This window comes from Ursus arctos, unplaced genomic scaffold, assembly GCF_023065955.2.
Source record: "Ursus arctos isolate Adak ecotype North America unplaced genomic scaffold, UrsArc2.0 scaffold_12, whole genome shotgun sequence".
In the NCBI taxonomy this organism is placed as follows: domain Eukaryota; kingdom Metazoa; phylum Chordata; class Mammalia; order Carnivora; family Ursidae; genus Ursus; species Ursus arctos.
Genome location: NW_026622786.1, coordinates 70,265,378 through 70,281,095, shown reverse-complemented (window position 1 = coordinate 70,281,095; position 15,718 = coordinate 70,265,378). Strand labels below are relative to the sequence as shown.

General features: G+C 48.4%; 1 protein-coding gene across 1 annotated transcript in view; it reads left to right on the top strand.

The window, feature by feature from the left end:
* The window catches only part of ARMH1 (armadillo like helical domain containing 1), a 33,324-nt gene that overhangs the window by 10,554 nt on the left and 7,052 nt on the right, over positions 1–15,718 (top strand). The gene's annotated exons all lie outside the window — the stretch shown is intronic.

The following is a 15,718-nucleotide window of genomic DNA, read 5'->3' as shown; positions in this document are numbered from 1 at the left end:
TCAGCAGTCTTCTCCCAGTCACAGAGGACCCTGGTGGGTATCCTGGAGAGCCTTGGCAGATGGTAGATGCTGGTTCGGTCTGATTGGCAAGTTATTCAGAAAATGCCAGTCACTTTCTGGGCTTCGAAGCAGCACATGGTACTTGAACATGGGCTATGATCCGCCTGGGTCCAGAGCTGGCTGGTTCCCAGTCTTTTTTTTTTTTTTTTTAAGATTTTATTTATTTTTATTTTTGAGGGAGAGAGAGCATGCACACGAGCAGGGGAGAGGGGCAGAGGGAGAAGCAGACTCTCCTCAGAGCTGGGAGCCTGACTCGGGGCTCCATCCCCGGACTCCGGGATCATGACCTGAGCCAAAGGCAGACGCTTAACCGATTGAGCGAGCCAGGCACCCTCTGGTTCCCAGTCTTATGTGGTACTTCCCCACTAGCCAGAAATCACTCAGAGGACTCTCCTTCTAAGAAACTAAGCTGGAGGGACATCTGGGTGGCTCAGTGGATTGAGTGTCTGCCTTTGACTCCTGGGATGGAGCCCTGCATTGGGCTCCTTGCTCAGCAGGGGAGCCTGCTTCTCCCTCTCCCTCTGCTGTTCCCTCTGCTTGTGCTCGCTCTCTCTGACAAATAAATAAATAAAATCTTCCAAAAAAAAGAAACTAACCAGACAGCGGTAGTGTTAATAAGTTTGCATGTATCCAGTCGTCCTATGTAGCAGCTACTTTCCGGGCATCATTTCATTCATTCTCAAAAGAACCACAAGAGTACAGAGCCTGGCATGTGTTAGGTATTCCAATGCTCAAGTGAATGAACAGTGGAGTAAGTATTTTTATGTTTTTCAAGCTCAAGCATCGAAGCACAGAAGTATGCTTCCTAAGGTTATGCGGCTAAACAGACTCAAACCAGATCTGACTCCAAAGCATGTGCTTTTATTTTTTTAAGTGATCCTCTTTTAATTTTAATTAATTAATTTTTTTTTTAATTTTGTGTGTGGGCAGCGAAGCAAAGTTTATTGAGGGACAGTACAAAGCTCCCAAAGTGGGAGGGGACCTGAGAGGGTTGCCTTAAAATGATCCTTTAAAAAAAAAAGATTTTTTTCTTCATTTGAGAGAGAGGAAGTGCGTGCATGCACACGGTGGGGGTGAGGGGCAGAGGGAGAAGGAAAAAGTGGACAACGCTGAGCATGGAGCCCAACACGGGGCTCAATCTCATGACCCTGAGATCATGGCCCTGAGATCAGGATCTGAGCTAAAACCAACCAGATGCTGAACCAACTGCGCTACCCAGGCGCCCCCACAAAGCCTACGCTTTTAACATGAGCCCATGGCAGGTGTTTATAGGATGTTGTTTTCTTCCCTGTTCCTATAATGTTTCAGAGAAGGAAGATTCTGTTTTCAACAAGAGGGAGCAAAGAAGGGTTTGCTGAGAAGGTGGTGTTTGAGCTGAGCCTTGGAGAACGGGAAGGATTTGGGAAAGTGGAAAGGAGCAGAGGAGGGCATTCTGGAAAGGGGAATGGTATGAATGAAGGCCCAGACATTTGGAAGTACAGACGTATCTGAGGAATGACAGGTAGATCATTTAGTGGAAGTTTGGTAGAGGTCTCAGCCCAGGAAGGCGTGGGAAGGTAGGCTAGGACCAGACCGAGGAGCACCTTGAATGCCAGATGGGATAGTGGGCACTCTGTCCAGGAGGCAGCACCGTGAACAAGCGAGTGGCAGAGGGAAGGTTACCTGGGTGGTGGTATCCACAGTAGGTCAGAATCACAGGGGGACTCAAGGCTAGAGGCCAGTTGGGAGGCCTTTCGGGTTGTTCAGATAACAAAGTAAGAATGACCCCATCTAGCCAAATATAGAGGCCCAGGGAAGAGGGAATGGACAGGACTGGGAAGTGCCTGGGTGTGGAGAATCACGTGGCATATGGACAGGGGAATGGGCAGGGCTGAGGGGGCCGGGACACAGAGGTCCCTTAAGCAGGAAAGGTGTGGATGTCAGTGAATATCAGGACTCCTGTGTCCAAGATGGCAGGCAGGGGGAGCCCCAGATCCAGGAAGTCTGGGAGGGGCAGGAGGAGCAGCCAGGTACCAGGGTTCAGGTATGCATGTGAGATCCTGGGGAAAACCAGCAAAGGTCCAGAGGGTGACTTCAAATATTGATTGGTTTTCAGAGGCAGTGTTGAAATTGAATGTCGGTCCGTTTTTCCTGCAGCAGCATTGCCATTTTTCTATTTGTTTGAGCCCTGCAGGTGTGCTTGGGAAGATGGACTTTGTATGGTGAGGAGTAATGCTGTGTTAAAATCAATTCCCAGCTGGAGGAGAGTCTCCTAGCTGGGGAGGAGTTGCCAGTGAGGGGTAGGGTAGTGGAGGGAACTGAGCAAAGGTCAGACCCAGCAGCAGAGAGCTGTCACTGCATCGGACCTGGCAGTGGACTCATGTTAGGAAATATAACGAAGCCCCCCGAGAAGATTACTGAGTGGCACTGGGCCTCCTCCCCGCCACCACCTCCATGGGCTCACAGGACCACTCCTACTCACCATCACTTCTTAGCTTATGCCTTTGTTCTCCAAGGCCTTCCCTCCCCTGCCTTCCAGCCCTGCCCAGATGTCAGCCCTCCTTCCTTTGTAACACCCTGCACCCTCCTCCCCTGCGGTACCCCCAGCCCTGGAGCAGTCATCCCTAGAATGCATCCATCGCACGGTTTCCAGAACTTCTTTTTTTTCTTTTTTAAGATTTTATTTACTTATTTGAAAGAGAGAGTGCGAGCAGGGGGAGAAGTAGAGGGGCTGGGTGAGAGAGGGGAAAGAATCTGAAGCAGACTCTGTGCTGAGTGCAGAGCCTGGGGCGGGGGGGGGGGGCGGGGGGGGGGGGACTCGATCTCACAACCTTGTGATCACAACCTGAGCCGAAACCAAAAGTCAGACGCTTAACCGACTGCGCCACCCAGGCACCCCAATTTCAGTGCACCTCTTACCACCTCTGTCCTTATAGCCTCAGAGCAGTCTCTGGCATAGGGTAGGTCCTTGTTGCGTGTTTGTTGAGGGAGAGAGGGAGGGAGTTCTGCACATACACCCTGAACCCTGGCAGAGGCAGAGAAGCATGAAGCTTTCTCACTTTCTTTTTGGTCTGATGCCTGCTCCTGTGATAACAGTGAAACTGTGATCCTCAAGATAATTCCAAATAGGCCAGGCTTGTAACAGGTGCTCAAGAAATGTTTGTTGAATGAATGAATTATTCTTTCTCACCGGGGACTTCAAAAGGGTCTTGGTGTAACTGGGAACATAGAGCGTGTATATGTGTGGTTGTCCACTAGGGGGAGCTATTCCCCACGGTCGGCAGAGTGGAAGTTCCGGGAGAGAACACCGTGTCCAGCTCGCACTGAAACTCCTCCAAAGGCGGGGGAGGGAAGGTCTGACAGGTCTTAGATGTGATCCAGCAGTGCCGAACAGAGAGGATCAGAGAGGAATTTCTCTGAGTTGGGGGACACCAAATTGCAAGACCAAGGTAAAGTCCCCCCAGGGTGATGGCAACAGTCATGGTAGAGAAGCCAGGGGTGGGTGGTGGAGCTGAATGGACTAACCTTAAAAGGGCAGAGTTGGTTTGTTTTTAAAAAACAAACACTGATTGAACATCTGCGGTGTGCCAAGTACTATGCCAAGTACTGGGGTGTCTTGTTCAGAAGGAGGAGGGGAAGGGTGCACCCCACCTGCCACGCTGGGAGGGGTAGTTGATCGTTCCCCCGAGAAGGCTATGGGGAAAATGGGATTCTCAGGGAGAGTCCAGTGAAAACGGGGTGGAGAGGCTTAGGAGGCAAAGTGACTCTTTCCCTTGCAGTGGGCTCAGTGGTGTAGGAGCCAGGTGACGGCTTCACCTCTTTTTCATTGAGAGCTCCACCTCCCCACCTCCGAATCTGCCAGCCTGCCTGGCCTATGACCCACGTTCTCTGCCCTCTTCCTCTTTCCCATTTCAGCTGAGTGTCCCTGCTCCTGCTGCAGGCCAGCCCCTCCGCTTCTGCTTATTCTCTGAAGCACGTTCATAAAGCCTTCTCATAAACAGAGCTGCTATCTCTCTAGAGGGTCATCTCCACTGACACGCAAATAAGTTCGGTATCTCCCATCTTAGAAAAAAAAAAAAGAGCCCCTCCTTGGGGGTTTTACTCTATGGATTAAAAGAGGTTTAAAAGATATGTGCCCCAAATTTTTAAGAATGCATACCCCTCCTTGACCCCAGGTTCCCCTCCGGCTCCTCATTTTTCCATTTTCTTCCTACTTGATCTCTCAGCTGCTTTTGACCCAATTGGCCCAAAGCAACTGGCTTTCTTCTCTGGGCTTCTGTGATACGAGTTCCAGTTTTCCTCCCTCGAGCTGGGTCTGCCCTATTTGTTATGCTTGCTTTGCTGCTTTCTCCTATTTCTCTACCTGACTCTTGGGTCAGCCTACTTCTCATCTCTTTACCCACCAGATTGCGTCTCTGGAGTGATCTTTCCCCCGAAATCTCCCCAGACACCTGAAATTTATAGCCAAAACAGAACACTTGATTTTCTTCCCAAATCCTACCCTGTCTCCTATTTTCAGTAAAAGGTGCCACCACCAACCCAACTGCTCAAGTGGAAAGTTCAGGGCTAGTACCAAACGATCTGCGTTCTCTCGCCTCCCACCCGTCCCACCCTTACCGAGTCCTCCTGGCTCTGTCCCTACTTACACTTTCTGTGTCCACCGTGATCCCCCACGACTAAGCCACCATCCTGTCTGCTAACTCCCGCTTCCATCCCGGCCTCCTGTAATCCACTCTCCCACTGCAGCCAGAACGATCATTTCAAAAATAGCTTCCCCTCGCACCTACACTAAACTCTGCACATGTGCCATGGCCAGCAAAGCTTCTGGAAGGCTCTTCCCCCAGACCTTGGACTGATGGACAACTTCTCTAACTTCAGCTCAGACATCACCTCAGAGAGAGGCGTCTGACCACTCCCTCTAAAGTGTCCCCCCTCCCTTCCACTGCCCCCTCAGGCTGTCTCCAACGCGCCACATCGCTGCACTTACCTCTTTCAGAAGTTACCTCGTTCATTCGTTTACTTGTCTAGTGTCTGTGCTCTGCCAGAAAGTCAGCTCTGTGAAAGCTGAGAGTTCATCATCTCCGTCTACCATTGTACCCCTGGTGCCTACGTAGTACTGGCAGAAGTAGCCTCTTAGATTTCTGTTGAATGAATGAATGGAGACGAGTGAATCTTGTGTATCCTAGTTTATGCTGACAGCCATCATATTGGAAATAGAATTTGAAATACCTAGTTTTTTCAGCCCAGATGGCTAAGGGGAGGCTGTATTTAATGACCTTTTATTTCCTGAGAGTTCTTAGGGCCAAGGAAGAGGGCTTGGAGAGGGAGAAAAAAGGAAGGTTTCCTGGAGGAAGGTAAGCAATGGGAAGGCCGCGTGCACAGGGAGCGGATGCTCTGGTCCCTATCGCTTCTAACAAACCACTCCAAATTTAGTGTCGTAAAACGATCGCTATTTTACTGCCACGGAGTATGTAGGTCAAGTATTACAACAGGACACAGCAGAGATGGATTATCTCGGCTCCGTATTATCTGGGGCCCACCGAGTAGACAGCTGGGGGCCACAGCTGGAACGAGAGGCTAGTACTGATTTTTCCTTTCCCGTCAGGCTGCAGTATGGCTCCACAGGGCACCTTTTCTCTTCCAAAAGAGTAGAAGAGAAACCTGTGTGCCAAGGAATGGCTTTCCGGTCCTCAGTGCAGGGGACTCTGGTTGTCCATTCTTTGCCTGTTCTTCACTTTGAAGTAGAAATAACCAGGGAAAGGGTACTGATGTCCACTAATTACTGAGGGGTTTTTTTCCCCTAAAATTAAGATTTTAGAATTTCTTTTAATGATGATCCTATTTAACATTCAAGAGCCAAAATTGAAATTAAGGGAGGCCTTCTTCAGAGTGGTCCTGCCTGGAATTTATCTCCATTTATGATTTCTGTGAAGTGAAAAATGGCAGTTTCCTCCCAGGGAGGATTGCTATTCCAGGAATTGGTGGCAGGCGGGGACTTATTCATGACGAGCAACGTAAAGCCACAGAAGTACTCACTCACTGGCCTCCCTTCCTAGAGGAGAGAAATGTCAAAGTCATAGAAAGTTTTGCAGAAGAAGCAATTAATGAGTTCTGTTGGGAATTTGAAATATGTGTGTGTGTAAATATATCGGTATCTTTTACAAATCAATTACCTTAGGATCATGAAACTTACTGTGTATGACTTAATTAGAAGCAGACCAAGCATTACAAATTAATTTGCCAAATATATGCCTGTCAAAAATCAATTAGCCAAATGACCAGTTTGCTGAGTGCCCAATTCACCAAATTACCAATTTACTGACAACATGTGTCCTTGAAATATTTGTAAAGTTCAGAGCATTAGTTGTATTCCTAGGACCTAAGAGAGCTGGAAGAAGCCAGAACTTCAGAGTTCCCTGGGCCTTCACCCCTGTCTGCCCTTTGTTGGCCCCCTTCTCTAGCCCTTGGTCTCCCTTTCTCTGTCCCACCCCTTCCCATCCCCTCTTCTCAAGGATGGGTGGTCTAAGCCATGCATATGGTGACCTCAGCAGGGTCCCCCACCGGGTCCCCCTTCCCTGCCACAGCAGCTAATGAGCTTGGGCAGAGACAACAAAGATTCCTTAAAATGCTGCTTTGAAGACAAAATAAAAGTTGTTATATTCAAACTTTACAGAAATCTACAAAAGCTGTTAAATCAATCCATCTATATCCATTATCCATTGCTATATAACAAATTACCTCAAAACTTAGTGGCTAAAAAAATTAACATTTTGTTAAAGATTTTTATTTCTTTATTTGAGAGAGAGAGTACAGAGGGAGAGGGAGAAGCGGGGAGCCCAATCCCAGGACCCTGAGATCATGACCTGAGCTGAAGGTAGATGCCTTCAGGTGCCCCAAAAAAGCAACATTTATTATGTCACACAGTTTCTGTGGGTCAGGAGTCTGGGAACAGCTTAACTGAGTGGTTTTGGCTCCGGTATCTCACGAGGCTGCAGTCAAGCGGTCAGCTGGGGCTACAGTCACCCGAAGGTGTGACGGGGCCTGGAGGACCTTCTTCCCATGTGGCTCACTCACACATCTGGTGAGTTAGAGCGGCTTGCTTTCAGGAAGCCTCGAGTCTTCACCATGTGGGCCTCTCCATTGGGCTGCTTGACTGTCCTCACAACAGGGCAGCTGGCTTCTCCCAGAGTGAGTGATCGGAGAGCGTGCAAAGAGGGCACCCTGCTACTTCTTATAATCTAATCTCAGAAGTTGCACACTGTCGGGGCGCCTGGGTGGCACAGCGGTTAAGCGTCTGCCTTCGGCTCAGGGCGTGATCCCGGCGTTATGGGATCAAGCCCCACATCAGGCTCCTCTGCTGTGAGCTTGCTTCTTCCTCTCCCACTCCCCCTGCTTGTGTTCCCTCTCTCGCTGGCTGTCTCTATCTCTGTCAAATAAATAAATAAAACCTTTAAAAAAAAAAAGAAAAAGAAACAGGAATTAAAAAAAAAAAAAAGAAGTTGCACACTGTCGCTTCTGTTTACCCTGTTCATTAGGGGCGGGGGGGGGATGGGCTCCACCCCTTGAGAAGAAACATACTAAAACTTTTGCGGACATATTTTAAAACCACTGTACCATCTAAAAAAACCAAAAAACAAAAAACACTATACCATCTCATAAAAATTGCTGGAAAATGAACATGTAGGTATAAGAGTTTGTGAATTTGGAAAAATGGTCACTTGGGGAATAACATTTTTATCTAATTGATCTAGAACCTAGGATTAATTTGACTTGCTAATAAAACGATTGTGTTTTGTGTAGTGAAGTTTATTTTTTTTTAAGATTTTATTTATTTATTCGACAGAGATAGAGACAGCCAGCGAGAGAGGGAACACAAGCAGGGGGGAGTGGGAGAGGAAGAAGCAGGCTCATAGCGGAGGAGCCTGATGTGGGGCTCAATCCCATAACGCCAGGATCACGCCCCGAGCTGAAGGCAGACGCTTAACCGCTGTGCCACCCAGGCGCCCCTGTGTAGTGAAGTTTAAAGTGGGTTTATCAGCCACAAAGTACGACAGCAGTGTTAATGGCTGAGCAAACTGTACCGCACTAACATAATGGAATCCTCTAGAAACATTAGTTCAGGGAAACGGTGGCCCTAAGTGACAGGATGGACATGGACATGTCTTTGAATGTGTGACATCTCTTCCCCTGCCCCTCAAAGACCTGGAGAGAGACCGGCAGTGGACAAGAATGTCATTGTTAATTTTACTTAAAGTTCTTGGTTTTGTGAAGTTACATAGATTCCTAATACTAAAGAGTGTGATTTATTTAGAAATTACTCACAGATTTGGGGCATCTGGGTGGCTCAGTCAGTTGAGTCGTCTGACTCTTGATTTCTGCTCAGGTTGTGATTTCAGGGTCATGAAATGGAGCCCCACATCAGGCTCCCCACTCAGTGGGGAGTCTGCTTGGGATTCTCTCTCTCTCTCCGTCTACCCTTCCCCCCACTTGTGTGCTCTTTCTCTCTCTTTCTCTAAAATAAATAGATAAATAATTGTTTTTTTAAAAGATAGAAATTAATCAGACTTGGTTTAGTTCTTTTTTCTTCATAAAGGCATTTTTAAAATTGAGGTGAGATTCACATAACATAAAATTAACCAATTTAAAATGAACGATTCAGTGGTGTTTAGTATAGCCACAGTGTTGCGTGACCACAACCTCTATCCAGCTCTGAAACATTTTCATCACCTCGTGTACCGTGAAGTATTTGTTCCTGTCCCTTCCCCTCAGACCCTGCAAACAACCCATCTGTATTCTGTCTCCATGGATTTACCTATCCTGGATATTTCATAGAAATGGAATCGTGCAATATGGTACCTTTTCCATCCGGCTCCTTTCACTCAGCATCCTGTTTTCAAGCTTCATCTATGTGGAAGCATGTATCAGTACTTGATTCTTTCTTATGGCTGAAAAACATTCCACTGTGTGTATATCCCACCATCTGTCTACCCAGTCATGCACTGATGGACATCTGGGCTGTCCCCCCTTGGCTATTGTGAATAGTGCTGCTATGAACATGCATGTATATGTGTTTGTTTGAGTGCCTGTTTTCAATTCTCTGAGGTATATACCTGGCACTGGAATTGCTAGGTCCTAGAGTAATTCTGTTCAGCCTTTTGAGAAACTGTCCGTCCCTTTTCCACAGCAGCTGCACCAGTTTCCATTCCCATCGGCAACGTATGAGGGTTCTAATTTCTCCACATCCTTGCCAACACTTGTCATTGTCCTTTTTTTTTTTTTTTTTTAATAGCCATCCTAGCGCATGCGGAGTGGTGGTACCTCATTGTGGTTTTGGTTTGCATTTTCTTAATGACTAAAGATGTTGAACATCTTTTCAAGTGCCTGTTGGCCATTTATATTTCTTCCTTGGAGAAATACCTTCTCAAGTCCTATGCCCATTTTTAAAAACTGGGTTGTTTGTCTTTTCGCTGTTGACTTTTAGGAGTTCTTTGTATATTCTGGATACTAGAATGGTTTCTCCCATTCTGTAGGTTGTCTTTTCACTATTTTTTTTAAGATTGTATTTATTTATTTGAGAGAGAGAGAGAGTGAGCAAGCACAAAAGCAGGGAGGGGCAGAGGGAGAGGGAAAAGCAGGCTTCCCTGCCGAGCAGGGAGCCTGATGCAGAACTCAATCCAGGGACCCTGAGATCATGACCTGAGCTGAAGATAGACATTTAACTGACTGAGCCACCCAGGCGCCCTTGTCTTTTCACCTTTTTGGTAATGTCCTTCGTTGGTTTATTTTTAAATGATTTACGTTTTTCATTCATTCATTTACTTGTTCAAAAAAGCAGGGACTGGGCTGGGCATTGAGTGTATGGTGACACCTGAAATGAAGTCCCTGCCCAGCTAGAGCTTTGACTCAGCGGTCACAACACCAGTAACGATAACTAGGCATCCCCACCAGTGACTGGTGAGGACTGTGTGCCGGGCACTGTTTTAAGCTGTTCGATCATGTCACACAGTCCTCAGAACAATTCTGAGAAATAGGTACTATCATCATCCCCAGTTTTCAGATGAGGAAACTGAGGCACTTGAATAACCTGCCCAAAGTCTCAGAGACGATAAGTGGGTCACACCCAGGCAGTCTGAGCCCTGCACCCAAATCCTCACCAGCACACTGTCCTGTCTCTCCAGTATTACGAAAACAAGACTTCTAAAATTTTTACCACTTTGGAGAAACAGTCAAAAACCCGAGGATGGACAATACTATTATAACCATAAAACATAATTATGTTTTTTTAGCTTCGTGCCCTTCTTGGGGTCATGCAAATACTATAAGATCTCATTTTTAAAACTATACCTTTCGCCCCATAGAACTTTGTGCCCTTACTTTCCTCTTGTGAGCTAATCCATATCAGCAGGAGTTTCAGCCTTTCCGGCTGTGTAAGAGGCCACCCGTCCCATGTGACTTCATTGAACAAGTCACAAGGCTCTAAAACTAAAGGATAGTTTAACGTAAAAATACGCTGAATATTCTTAAAAGATATGTTATTGTCTCAGAATGATATACTTCAACTGCCACACTTGTTTCACTATTCATAAGTTTTATTAACCAGTCTCCCAGAGTTGTTTGTTTGTTTTTAAATAGAAAGTCCAGGGTGGGGGGGCCTGGGTGGCTCCGTTGGGTAAGCGGTTAAGCGGTTACAAGTCTGCCTTTGGCTCAGGTTGTGATCCCGAGGTCCTGGGATTGAGCCCCGCACTGGGCTCCCTGCTCAGCAGAGAGTCTGTTTCTCCCTCTCCCTCTGACCCTCCCACCAACTCTTGCTCTCTCTCTCAAATAAATAAATAAAATATTTAATAAATAAAATATTTAATAAACAAAATAAAATAAAATGTCCTTGGGAAACACTCCTTTCTAATGGCCCAGTTTGCCTGGCCCTCAAGACCTCTATGTCTGCCCTGGCCTGGCACTGTCTCCCCTCGTGCGCCCAGGGCCGTGGTCGGTGCCCCGTTCAGGCATCAGGGCCAGCGCACAGCGCCCGCATGGGCTGGTTAGATTCGGGGAGTCTTGCCTGGAAGAGCAGACACCCGTGGAAGATACTACAGTAATTCTTATTTCAACAGTACACATACCACTAGAGCACATAACATTAATTACTTCATCGACTGGCTTTTTTAAAAGAAATAGTGTGTGTAATATGCTTTTTATGTTTCAGCAGTGGGCTTTGAATAGGATGTGGTGAAATGTACAGGAATCAGAGCTAGAATGCAGTTGGTCAGAAAGATGCCTGACACTGGTCTCTTCCTTGTAACAGCAACCTACCAAATGTGTCCATACTCTTAGCGGCTGGAAAAGGAAGCAAAACTCTGTGTATGGATGCTTACTGAAGCGCACTTCTCACATGTGGCCAGTAGGTGGCAGTCTCGCATGAAGTGAAGACCAAGAACTGGGACGTGGGTTTCCCAAGGCTCTAGGAGTAAAGAATTCCAAACAAACTTCCTCGAGGCTGGGTGCCTTAGAAATAGGTGTGTGCTGGGGCGCTTGGATGGCCCAGTCGGTTAAGCAGCTGACTCTTGGTTTTGGCTCAGGTCGTGATCTCAGGGCCCTGATCTCAGGGTGGTGAAATTGAGAGCCCTGTGCTCAGCGCTGAGTTGACTTAAGACTCTCCCTCAGCCCCTACCCCCCACCTCTAATAAATAAATAAATCTGGAGAGGGAGGGAGGGAGGAAGAAGGTTGCATGCCATCACCACAGTTCCCAGGTGCAGTGCCATTTCTAACTTTCCATCTGTCCAAAGAATACCAAGCCCGCTGCTACAACCCTGTCTCCTATTCATTGTGATTCCCAGGGCAAGTCATTTGTTCAGGGTTTCTTCAGTTATCAGACAGATGATCAAGGCACTTTCTTCCCAGGCTGACAGGCTGTGGGTTCTGTGGTTCCTCTTTGAATTGGAGAAATCCCTTCTTCTGCACTGAAGTTTCCATGAGAATCAGTGGGCTACCCTCTGCGTCTGCTTGGTCTACTGCTGTCCCAGTCGGCACGAGGCCCTGTAGCTGACGAGGACCGGACCAGTGTGTTAGATGAAAGCGTGGGCCCTGTAGACCTGCTTCTCAGCCTCACAGGGCGTGACCTCTCCTTGGCTCAAACCCTCCTGGTCACACTCTCCTCCCTGAATACTCTGATCTCTTCCTTCCCTGACCTGAACTCCCCTAGTTTCCTCCTCTCCTTCTGGAAACTGCTGCTCAGTGCTTTGAACATTCCCACCCCTCCACCAGTCCCTTAGGTGCAGGTTTCTTTTTCTCTCAGGATTCGGTCCCAGGTCCCCTGCTCTTCTCTTTCCTTTCTGTCTGTGGTACCTCTACACCCACGGTTTTAAGGACCGCCTAGAATGACAGAAACACAAGTGGCCGGCCTTTATGAGGTGTCTGCTCCGGCTCTCTGCTCGTCAGTCTTCCAACGAGCCGACAAAGTAGCCCAATTATTGCTCTCATTGTGTGGCAGATGGGCAGAGCAGTTGAGGGACCTCCCTCCAGCTCACCCCGCTCTCCTGAGCTCCATCCCATTGTTTCCATTTGCCTTCTGAGAACATCTGCCCTCGGAGGTCACTGACCATGTTCACGGTCGGACTCCTGAGATTCTAGCTCCAAGGCCCCACTCTCCGGGCAAAGCGCCCAGCGCTGGAAATGTAGGCCATCGCCATCTCTTCCTGCTTCCCACCCAAAACCAACTTCTAACAAGACCAGTCAATTCTGTCTCCTTAATATTGTTTAAATCTCCCTCTTCTTCATTCTGTCTCCACTGCTGTAACTCATGTCTCTCTATTTCTTGCCTCTAAAGCAATCTCCATTTCTCTAGCACGGTGCCCACACCGTGCGTCCTCCTGGTCCTCCACCCGAGCCAAGGCAGCAGGGCTTAGAGGGGAAGAATATGAGCTTTGGAGTCTGGCGGAGTCCTTCTACTACTTCTTAACTGTTTGACCTTGGGCAAGCTACTCAACCTTTTTGAGTCAGTTTCCTCTGAAATGAAAGACAAGAGGGGCACCTGGGTGGCTCAGTTAGTTGAGTGTCCTGACTCTTGATTTCAGCTCAGGTCGTGATCTCAGGGTCGTGGGATCAAACCCCATGTCAGGCTCCACGTTCAGTGCAGAGTCTGCTTAGGATTCTCTCTCTCCCTCTCCCTCTGCCCCTCCCCCTGCTCACCCATGTGCATGCGTGTGCTCTCTAAATAAATAATTTTTTTTTAATCTTTGAAATGAAAGACAAGAAAAACACCTGGCCTATAGGGTGGTCGGCACATGCAAAGTCCTCAGAAGCCAGTCTGTCTCCTCAGGCTTAGCTCTCACTCCATGACCCAACACCCCATGTCCCAGCCAGACCTCCCTGCTTGCCAGGCCACAATGGCGGCATGCGCTTGCCACATTCTTCAACCCAGTCCCTCCCTTCTCCTCATGGCTTTGTCAGCTCCCATGTTACCTTCTCTAAGAGAGCCTTCTCCTGATTCTCTGCCCAGTTCCTCAACATACCCTCCCACCAACCTGACTTCTTTGTGTTCCCTTGGCTCTTATAATACTACAGCATACATACCAGTTTCCTTACTGGTCTCCCCCATTAAACTGTGCCATCCCTGAGGACAGGGATTGTATCTTCATCCTCCTCGTAGCCCTAGCACACGGGTCTGGCACACAGAAGATGCTCAGTAAGTAATTTGTTAGATAAATGAATGAGCCAGTGAATAAATCAGTGACTGATCCAATTTAGGACATTTGGGCATTGTCAGCAACCCAGCCTTTCGGGCAAAGCTGCCAAAGACAGTAATCCCCTGTTGCCCTTTGCTTTCTGAATGGTTGTGCTATGCTTCGGAACCAGCACAGCGGGTAAAGAGTTGTAACTGGCTGGGGTTCCTGTGAAGACATTTGGATGGAGACTAGCCCTTTCGCTTTGGGTGAAAACATGGACAGCTGTGAATTTTAAAACTCAATCAAAAATGACTCAGTGACTAAATCTTCCATTTTTCCGAGGAGTTCCAAGTGTTACAGATACATTAGCAATGAAGGCTTAAAAGCATTTAGGGTAAAGTGAGTAGGCAAAAGCAGACATTTATCTCCTGGAGAACTTGGTCCTATGTGGGCAGAGAATACCATTTGTGGTCAGGGAAATTTCATAAAAATATTTTCATTTATTCTTTCCACCTTGAGTACTCTCTGAGCCATTTCTTGCTGCAGGGAGAATTAGGCACAGGCAGTGTTTTTCCCAGGTGTCCTGGCACTAAGGTGCTGCCAGCTTGTGCCTGGGAAGAGCCCAACTACCAAGGCGAGGCGAGGTGTGCTGCAGCTGAGTTGGGCATGAAGGCCGGCCAACTACGCTGATCCAAAACCCCACTAATTCAGAAAGAAGGAAGAAAGTTTCATAACCAAACAATAAGAGAATAAGTGAGAAAGACTTGGGAGTTTCACGCACCAGCCAAGCGGCCTGAGGCATCCCAGGCTGCATTTTTACCCAAGTGGCAGAATGTTCAGGGGAAGCAGGGAGGGTCAGTGTGCTGGTCCCTCTCCCTCTGTGATTCCATTGGAACCACATCTGAGCAACTGGAGGCTGGAGTGGGGGGCCGCTGGGATTGGGAGGGCTATGGTGGAAGATCTGGAGGGAAGAGAAAGCCCAGGAGCAAGCAGTAGCTGGACAGTCCTGGGAAGTGTTTCTGAATGAAGCAGCGGTTTCTGTATCAGGTTGATCCAGAGAGAAAAGGGGCTGCCGTGTAAGGCCTGTCCCCAGACTACTAAGCACTAGAAGGGGTAGCAGGGATGTCCTTAAGAGTCCTTCTGCCAGAGAGCAAATGATTGGGAAGAACAGGCCAAGACAAGACTGGCTTCAGGACAGGGTCTCCGTGTGCTCCATGGCTCTGGGTGGATGGGAGGCCCCCAGGACTTGAGACAAGGGCAACGTAGGGGAGGCCTTACTGGTACCTTTCCTTAGACTGACTCACCAGCCCAAACTGGTTCTCCTTCCTGCCAAAGAAACTCTGAGTGCCGGAGTGGAGAAGTCAGCCCCCCTCCTCCTGGGAGTGTTGGCAGCTGACAACGCTCAGCACCAGGCAGGAGAGTAGAGTGTGTGGCGAATGAGACACAGGATGGGGCTGCTGGCTGCCTCCCCAGCCTCTGCCTCTGGGTAAACGGGCCGCGATGCTGTTGGTGACTGTCACTGACAGTCTTCTGACAAGATTATAAATCACCAGCACATGTTCATGGTCAGGCCCCATATGTTTGTTTGTAGTTAAGCAAGTAAACTTCCAAGAGCTGCAAGCAGCCTCCTGTAGACACTACTCTGTGTGCTCTGCTGATCCGTGGGGTCCCTTCACTGGCCCCTTCGCCAGCTGCCCCTCGTCCCCCACTGTGCAGGAAGGGCTGCAGTCCCTTCGCTTTTCCATACATCTGCCTTGTATGAAGTGAGCATCCATGGCGCGTGGCTCGGTTCTGGGCTGACCCGGAAGCACTAGGCCCTGGCTTCACAGCGCTCTTGGTGGCGGCCACCGGGGGCGGCAGGATGGCGCTGTGGCAGCGCTGGCTCTCCAGCCTGTGAAGAGGCAGAGCCAGGAATGGTTCCATGGCTCAGGGTGGACGAGGGCCACAGTGGGCAGCGCAGAGTCTCTCCTGAGGTCATCTCTCACCAGGCTGGCAGTTTCCAAGCACAGTCCTAGGCTGC